General features: G+C 38.4%; 1 pseudogene; it reads right to left on the reverse strand.

The window, feature by feature from the left end:
* Positions 1–8,027: 8,027 nt before the first annotated feature.
* Positions 8,028–10,067, reverse strand: part of LOC138148535 (cytochrome P450 2C23-like) — a 54,982-nt pseudogene continuing 52,942 nt past the window's right edge.

Here is a 10,067-nt window from a genome sequence, read left to right on the forward strand (position 1 = left end):
CCTTCCTTCCTTCCTTCCTTCCTTCCTTCCTTCCTTCCTTCCTTCCTGCCTTCCTTCCTTCCTTCCTTCCTTCCTTCCTTCCTTCCTTCCTTCCTGCCTTCCTTCCTTCCTTCCTTCCTTCCTTCCTTCCTTCCTTCCTTCCTTCCTTCCTTCCTTCCTTCCTTCCTTCCTTCCTTCCTTCCTTCATTCCTTCCTTCCTTCCTTCCTTCCTCTATTATGTACTATGATCATTGTGTATATTGTTTTCCTCATCTGTTTGTTTATTCTGCAACGTTCATATAAGTGTTTCCATGCTTTTTGGATAAGTATTCACAGACTTCTGCTTCTGACCTTTCAAGTTGTCTTGCGCTGGAAAAAGGCTCACCTCTACTTATTATTGACTTAGCCACTCCAGAATTCAGTTTGGTGCATTATTTTAAAGTTGTTTGGGGGGGAATGTAGAAGTGTTCTTCTGGAATGCTCCATTTACTCTACCTTACCTTTGTACATCTACTTCTCTTCTCTGACACTGCCACCTTTCTAAAGTAGGCCATCAGCACTTCACACCTGGAAAATTTTATCCAGGTGACTGTTGAGTTACGCTTGCTTAAATTCTCTCCCCACTCCAATTTATCCTCCACTGAACCACTAAAGTGATTTTTCTATAATACTGGTGTGATGAAGTCACACACACACACACACACACACATGCACTCTCTCTCTCTCTCTCTCTCTCTCTCTCTCTCTGCCCCTCCTTCCCTTCCCCCCTCTCTCTCACAACACCCCCCACCCCCCACTCAATAAACTTCAGTGACTTTCTATGGTCTCTAGGATCAAATACAGAATACTCTGGTGATCAAAGTCCATCATAACCTAGCCTCTCCTGCCTTTCCAGTCTTCTTACACCTTACTTCCTACCATATACTCTTTGATTTGATGACAGTGGACTCCTGGTTGCTCCACAAAGATGGCACACTTTCTCTGTCTCTCTCTGCCTCTAAGTCTCTCTCTGTCTCTGTCTTTGTCTCTGTCTCTCTGAAAGCTTTTCCAGGGAAGGCAGGGACTGTCTTTTATCTCCTTTTGTATCATCAACACTTAGTACAGTGCCTGGCATATAGCAGTTGCTTAAGAAATGTTTATTTACTGACCAACTAAGTGTACAGAGGGGAGTTAAAAGTGAGAAGACTGGAAATGTAGGCAGGGTTAAGGTAGTCATGAACCTTAAAAGTCAAACATAGGAGGTGGAGCCAAGATGGCAGAGTCAAGGCAGGGACTCCACCAAACCCCTCCAAACACCTTTATAAATGACTCTGTAGAAATTCAAGAGCAGTAGAACACATGAAAAGATGGAATGAAACAAATCAACAACTTGGGAGCTTGGCAGGAAAGGTCTGTTATACCAGGGTGAAAGAGGCATCCAGTCCAGCCCAAGCTGAGCCCACACAGCCCTCACCCCAGCAAACCAGGAGCAGGCCTTGGGAGTGGCTGAATCAGCAGCAGCAGCAGCAGCGCTGCTGCTTCTGGAGCTCTCAGTCCACAGACAAGTAAGGGGGTTGAACAACTGGTCAGAAGATTACAGGGGTCTTTTTGCTAGCACTGAAGCAGGACTCTGTCACTTTGCTCATACTCAGATGGGGGTCATGGTCCCTAAGATGAAAAGGAGCACCAGCATAGCAGAGCTTGTGGCCATAGTGTAAGGGGGTTCCCTACTCACAGTCCCAGGGCAGAAAAGCATTCTTGTTTCCAGAGCACAGCTAGGAGAATATTAAACACCTCTCCTTAGATCATATCACCTTGGAAGAACTGAAAACTTTCAGTTCCTCAGAAGTATCTCTGAAAACCCCCTGAAACTTGGGACAGTGTGCCTTCTACCATGGAAGCAAAGTCCTACTTTAACAAAGACTAAAAAGTCAACTAATAAGCTGGGAAAATGAGTATACAATGGAAAAAAATCTGGCTATTAAAAGTTATTATGGTGACAATGAAGTTCAAAACACACACTCAGAAGAAGATAGCAAAGTCAACACTCCTACATCCAAAGCTTCCAAGAAAAGTATGAATTGGTCTCCAACTATGGAAGAGTTCTAAAAGGATTTTGAAAATCAAGTAAGAGAGGTAGATGAAAAATTGGGAAGAGAAATGAGAGTGATGTAAGAAAATCATGAAAAACAAGTCAACAGCTTGGTAAAGGAGACACAAAAAACACTGAAGAAAATAACACCTTAAAAACAGATTAGAACAAATGGTAAAAATGGTCCCAAGTGCCAATGAGGAGAATGCCTTAAAAACCAGAATTGGCCAAATGGAAAAGGAGGTCCAAAAAGTTACTGAAAAAAATAATTCCTTAAAAATTAGAATGGAGTAAATGGAAGCTAATGACTTTATGAGAAATCAAGAAAAGATAGAACAAAACCAACAGAATGAAAAAAAAGACTCTGTGAAATCTCATTGGAAAAACAATTGACCTGTAAATTAGATCTAGGACAGAGAATTTAAAAATTATTGAACTACCTCAAAGCCATAATCAAAAAAGAGTCTAGACATCATATTTCAAGAAATCATCAAGGAAAATTGCCCTGATATTCTCTGCCAAGCAGGTAAAATAGAAATAGAAAGAATCCACTGATCATATCCTGAAAGAGATCCTCAAATGAAAACTGTGAAGAATAGTACAACCAAATTCAAGAGTTACAAGGTAAGGGAGAAAACATTGAAAGTATCCAGAAAGAAATAGTTCAAATATCATGGAACCAGTCAGGATAACAGAAAATTTAGCAACTTCTACATTAAAAGAATCAGAGGGTTTGGAATATGATATTCTAGAGGACAAATAAGCTAGAGTTACAACCAATAATCACCTACCCAGCAAAACTGAATATAATTCTTCAGGGAAATAAATGGACATTCAGTGACATAGAGGACTTTCAAGCAATCTTGATAAAAAAAAACCAGAACTGAATAGAAAATTGGACTTTCAAACACAAGACTCAGGACAGGCATGAAAAGTGAAATAGGAAAGGGAAATCTTAAGGGACAGAATATATTTAAACTGTTTGTATTCTTACATGGGAAGGTGATGCTTGTAATTCGTAAGACTTTTCTCATTATTAGGATAGTTAGAAGGGGCTTATAGAGAGGGCACAGGTGTAAGTTTGAATATAATGCAATGATATCTACAAGATAAAATTAAGGGGCAATGTGTTAAGAGAAAGAGAAATGGAGAGGTAGAATGCGGGTCGATTATCTCACATAAAAGAGGCAAGAAAAGGCTTTTGCAGTGGAGGGGAAGAGGGGGGAGGTGAGGGGGAGTGAGTGAAACTCGCTGTCCTCAGATTTGACTCTAAGTGGGAATAATATGCACACTTAATTGAGTATAGAAATCTATCTTACTCTATAGGAAAGTAGGAGGGGAAGGGAATAAGAGGAGGGGAAGTGATAGAAGGGAGGGCAGATTGGAGAAGAGGGCAGTCAAAAACAAAACACTTGAGGAGGAACAGAGTGAAAGGAGAGAGAGAATAGAATACATGGGATCGGAGGAATACAATGGAAGGAAATACAGTTAGCAGTTAATATTAACTGTGAAAAAAATTTGGAGCAAGTTGCTCTGATAAAAGATTCATTTTTCAAACATATAGAGAACTGATTCAAATTCATAAAAATAAGAGTCATTCCCCAATTGATAAATGATCAAATGATACAATCAAAGTAATTGATTCAGGTGAAGTAATCAAAGCTATCTATAACCATATGAAAAAAATATTCTAATTCACTACTGATTGGAGAAATGTAAATTAAAACAATTCCGAGGTATGACCTCATACCTATTAGATTGTCTAGTAGGACACAAAAGGTAAGTGATAAATTTTGGAGAGGTGTGGGAAAAATGAAATATTATTGCACTTTTGGAGGAATTGTGAACTGATTCAACCATTCTACAGAGTAAGAAGGAACTACACCCAAAGGGCTATAAAATCATGCATACCTTTTGACCTAGTAATACTATCACTAGGTGTGTATCCCCAAAGTGATAAAAAACAGAAAGGAAAAGGACATATATGCATAAAAATATTTATAGCAGTTATTTTTGGGGTAAAGAATTAGAAACTGAGATGATGTTCATTAATTGGAATGACTGAACAGGCTGTGGCATTGTGATGATGTTGGACTACTATTGTACTATAAGAAATGATGAGCAGGATGCTCTCAGAAAAACCTGGAGAGTGTTGCATGGGCTGATACAAAGTGAATTGTACTATTTATAAAGTATCAACAATCAACAACAAATAAGATGATCAGTTCTGAATAACTTTGTTATTATTGGCAATACAATGATCCAAGGCAACTTTAAAGGACTTATAATGAAAAATGCTATCCCTCCCCAGAGAAAGAACTATTGGTGTCTGAATACAGATTGAAGCATACTTTTTTTGCTTTATTTTTCTTGAGTTTTTTTTTCTATGTTTTCTTTCACAACATGACTATTATGGAAATGTTTTCCATGGATACACATGTATAATCCATGTGAAATTACTTAGCTTCTCAATGGAGGGTGGGTGGGAAGGGAGGAAGGGAGAGAATTTGGAACTCAAAGTTTAAAAAAATTTTTTTTGAGGGGGGAAAGTGAGGCAATTGCGGTTAAATGACTTGCCCAGCTAGTAAGTATGTTAAATGTCTGAGGCTGGATTTAAACTCAGGTCTTCCTGACTTCAGGGCTGGCACTCTATTCACTGTTCCACCTACCTGCCCTTTGGAACTCAAAGTTTAAAAAAAATGAATGTTAAAAATTGTTTTTACATGTAACTGGGAAAAATAAAATACTAAATAAAAGGAGGATAACAAAAAATACAGGAAGAACTTTTCATCTTCTGTTATGCCCACCTTGACTTTTGTGTATTTAGTTTATATCATATTCTCAAGTCCAACAAGTTTAAATGCAAATTTGGTGTCAGAAATGCATTTTAACAGATCTGAACATGCTCGGGATGGAAAATGTTCATTGATGACAGAGAAAAAAAAATACTTTGCTCCTATTTTGTTTCTCTCTTTTTGCAGAGAGGAATAAACTTTAAAATGCAAGTTTAATAATATATGTTATTAAAAGGAAGTTGAGGGGGGGGCAAGGTGGCACAGTGAATAAAGTACCGGTCCTGGAGTCAGGAGGACCTGAGTTCAAATCTAGCCTCAGACACTTAACAGAAAACTAGCCATGTGACTTTGGGCCAGTCACTTAACCCCAATTGCCCTACCTTACCCCTCCAAAAAGAAAAAAAATAGAGGAAGTTGAATCTCAAGATAGGTAGAGATTTAAAAATGAACCAAGCTAATATAAATGATTTCAAGCCTCTTGGCACAGATAAATTATATCATAAAGAATTAAGAGAACTTGAACATAAGGCTGCAAAACTACTTTTAAAATTCTTTGGAATGTGGAAATTGAGGGGAGGCCCATCAATTTGAGAATAGATGAACAAGTTGTGGTATATGCATGTAATGGAATACTATTGTGCCATAAGAAATGATGAGCAGGAAGAGTTCAGAAAAATCTGGAAAGATTTACATGAACTGATGCTGAATGAAATGAACAGAACCAGGAGACTATTGTATACAGTAACGACAACATTGTGTCATGATCATCTTTGATATATTTAGCTCTTCTCAGCAATACAATCATCTAAGACAATTCCAAAAAGTCTCATTATGGAAAGTGCTATGCTATACCCAGAGAAAGAACTATGGAATCTGAATGCAGATTGAAGCATACTATTTTCTCTTTTTTCCTCATGTTTTTTTTCCTTTTGTTCTAATTCTTTTTTCACAATATGACTAATGTGGGAAAATGTTTAATATGGTTGTACATGTATAGACTATATCAAATTACTTACTGTCTTGGAAAGGGGAGGGAAGAAGATAAACACTGGAACTCAAAATCTTATAAAAGTGAATGTTTAAAACTATCTTTATATATTTGGGGGAAAAATAAAACACTTTAAGTGGAGAAGAAAAAAAAGGCTAACAGAGCATTTTATATTTTATCCTGGGAGTAATAGGAAATCACTAGAGTTTCTTATAGACATGATCAGATTGATGATTTAGGAAATCTATTTGGCAGTTCAGTTTGTCAACATGGATTGAAGTGGGGGAGAAACATAAGGGAGGGAGACCAATCAGAAATGAGCTGATGAAGACCTGAACCAGAGTGTTGACTGTGTCAGTGTAGAAGAGACTCTCTCTCTCACTCTCTCTCTCTCTAACTCGCCCTCTCTCTCTATATCTCTCTCTCTTTCGCTCTCTCTCTCTCTATATGATATAAGAGATATTAAGGTAGAAACAATATCACTCAGCAAGAGATTGGCTATTGGGGATAAGTAGGAGAGAGGAGTTGAGGACGATACTGAGACTGCAAATCTGGGTAACTAGAAAGGTGGTGGTGCCCTCAACATTGATAGGGAAGTTCTGAAGAAGGGAAGGTTTGAGGAGAGAGATATTACTGTGTTGGACATGTTGCGTTCAGGATGTCTATGGGATATTGAAGTTGAAATGTGTCCAATAGGCTATTGATATTATGAAATTTCCCATGAACAAGTCCACAGATACCCTGAAATCTATCTATAAACTTTCATTTGTCCTTGGACCTCAGGTTAAAACCCTTAGTATAGAGAGATAATAGAAAAGGGCTCGGAACAGAATTTTGGGGGACACCCAGGGTTGACAGGGATGACCTTGATGAATGTGCAGCAAAGGAAACTGAGGAGGAGTCAGGCAGGTGGGAGAAGAACTACAGGAGGTGGCATAGTGTAGTGGGCACAGTTGGCCTTGGAGTCATGAGAGACCAGGATTTATTTCCTGTCTATGTGAGCCTGAACAAGTCACTTAACCTCTTAGCAGCCCAATCAATGTGGTCTAAAACTGTAAGATACAGACAAGATGTCAATGTTTAGGAACATTTTTGTAGAGTTTTAAAATATTCTCCACATTTTTTAAAGAGCTAACATTTCATTCTCATCTTTTCTCATGTCGTCTTCATGCTTTTATAATGACCATGTCCCATGCCTTGAGGGTACTCTTCACTTATTTCAGCCTTTTAGAACCCCTAGCTTTCTTCAAGAATTGGCTTGGTACCCACTCCTACAGGAAATTTTGACTAAGGCCCTGATGTGAACTGTCAGTATCCTAGCAATGCTTAAAGTCTCTAAGAGCAGACCAGGTTTCCTCCTAAGGCAGTTGATTCAGCATGAAGTCATTCTGCCAATCAAGTCAGCTTGGGTATGAAGGAAAGAAATAATACTTTGAGTCGACTTTTCTTCCTCTGGGAGAAGCCAAAGTCCTCAATGCTCAAATATCCTTCTGTTCTTAATTTGTGTCAACAGCATTTGGCCCAGAAATTCTCACATAGTAGGTTTTCACTGAAGCCTTGATGATTTGAACTGAACAATGCACTCAATGGGGGTATTTAAATATGAAATTAGTTGGAATGTTCTCTTCTTCTTTCTTTGCAGGAGAATAGTTTTGCTCAACCATTGCTAGGAAACTTCAAGCAAATTCAATTTAATTTAATCAGTGCTTATTTAGTGCCCCCTGGAAAGTAGTATCTTAGAATCTAAAGAGCTAGGTTCTAGTTTCAGGTCCAACATTTGAAATGACCTTGGGCAAATTATTTGACCTGAGACTCTGTATCCATGTGCACAGTAGGACAGATAATAGGATTTACACAATCTACTTCACTGTCTAGTAAAAGGAAATGAAATAAAAACTTGAGTAATCTCACTTTATTTTCCCTGTACATTTTATTTCTAGAGTGTTGCTGTGGTGAATCAGAGGCAGGAAGAATGAAGATAAATATATACTTTCCTCTCATTATTCATTCAGCACCACATCCAAGTAGCCTAATGCAACAAAAGACTGCCTTAAGGAGAACTTCATGTGAGATCATGACAATGTGACTTGATTTTTTCATGTCTAGAATGTGATCATTGGACCAGATGATATTTGAGATCTCTTCTAACACTACATTCCATGGCTTCATGATTGCTGACCTTGGAGAGGACATATTAATGGAACTGGGTGTTCTGGATCACTGTATGGGGCAGGTTGAGAGGTGAGAAGTCAATGAATCTTTGCACTTCATGCACAACAGCATCCATATAGGGGATATCTTGTCTGTCCTTCATGGAAGCAACTCAATTATGTCCAATCACACAATCAATTTCCTCATGAATTTTTGCTGCAGGGACAAAAATTATAAATAACCACCTTCCTGGTCTTCTGGGACTGCCCACCAAAGCCTGTGTGGAGTATCTGCCTGATGATATGACCTAAGATGATTCTCATATGGGCTCATTGTCCTCCTTCTACACAGTCCAGGAAATGAAGACTTTTGCAACAACAATGTGACAATATTCTGTGGCTCAGTGGATAGGAGTCGGGAAGAACTGTGTTTTCATTCCTCTTAAGACACCATTTGTATAAATTCAGGCAAGGCATTAAACTTATCTGAGCCTCATTTTCCTCATCTGAAAAATGGGGATCATAAAATATCTGTCTTCTAAGGTTCCCTATACCTCTAAATTGATTATCCTATGGTTTATAAGATGGAAATAATAACAACACCTCCCTCACAGGGTATCAAATGAAATAATATATATCAAGTGATTTGCAAAGCTTACATTCTTTATAATGATTCCAATTAATATTGTCAAAGAAAGTAGATGCCTTCATTTGAATATGATAGCTCTGGTGATTACATTATCATCTTGATTTAAACCTTTCACCAGGTATGTATCCCAGTTCCTGTCTCAGTATGCTAAATTGTTGAGGCATAGAATCTCAGCATTGGATATGACCCATTCTTACTTATGTCCATCTATACTTGAGTGGAATTCCTGTTTCTAATGGAATGAACAAAGTCAACCTTTGCTTGAGAGCCTTCAGTAAGCAAGAACTCACTACTTCCAGGGCAGCTGAATGGATTTTGGGAGAATTTTAATAGTTGGCAAGTCTTTCCTTACATGAAGCCTCCATTTGTCAGTTTCAACTTCTATCCATGGTTCCTAGTTCTACTTCTTTGCATCCAGCAGAACCAGAGCTGGCAGAATGTAAGCCATTTGAGGAGAGGGAATATTTCATTTGAGTCTTTGTATCCTGAGCATAGAGCTGAGGTTGCACAGTGGGGCTTTCTACGTACTTGTTAAAGTGAATTGAATTCCCAAAGACAGACCTTTACATACTTAAATAACTACCATGTTTTGCCCAAGTGTTCTGTTTTTCAAATTGGCTTGGGGGAGTCATACAAATACAAAAGGTAGAAATTTGGGGCCAGTTTCTGTGCAAGACTCAGGACTGGGAAAGCAAGCCCGGTCTGCAAGCATGTCAATTCTTGTGCTTTACCTTGGACCTCAAGATGTTTCAGAATGAGCAGCAAGCCATATCTTAGAGTCTGTTGCAGTCATTATTGGATTATCCAAGTTGAATTCAGACTGGGAATTATCTTTACCCTAAAGGAGAGACACAAAATAGATGAAGTAATGAGACAGCAGGGAAAGTCATTGGTAACCATGTGAAATACATGAAGTTTGTCCTAGGAACCCTCCCTCACCTTCATTTCCCTACCCCAAGAGACTAGTATCTTTCTAATGCCCTCAGGCTTCCAGTGCCCAATCATAGACTTGACTTTCTCAGGCAACTCTCTTCCCATCTAGCAATATAGTATAGTGGATAGACCACTAGACTTTGAATCAGAGAGACCTGGATTTAAATTTAGCCTCAGCTAAGATGTATATGTTTGTGAATGGAAAAGTCAATTCTTCAGGGTCCCAGTTTCCTCATATTTAACAATAGAGAGTTAGAGCCCTTTCAGCTCTGTAATTACTAACAATGATATGTATGGTATGGAGAAGAACTACTTAAGTAATTCACTTAAAAGTTGAGTAACCTGGTAAGTGATCCCATATGCTAATATTTTCACTACAAAACAGGACAGCATCTTAGTAAAGAAGAAGAGGAGAAGGTGGAGGAGGAGGAGGAAGAGGAGGAGGAGGAGGAAGTAGAAGAAGAAGAAGAAGAAGAAGAAGAAGAAGAAGAAGAAGAAGAAG

Source organism: Petaurus breviceps, unplaced genomic scaffold (genome assembly GCF_028583685.1).
Source record: "Petaurus breviceps papuanus isolate PSGF00001 unplaced genomic scaffold, PetGlider_PUasm1.0 90825, whole genome shotgun sequence".
NCBI classification, from domain to species: Eukaryota; Metazoa; Chordata; class Mammalia; order Diprotodontia; family Petauridae; genus Petaurus; species Petaurus breviceps.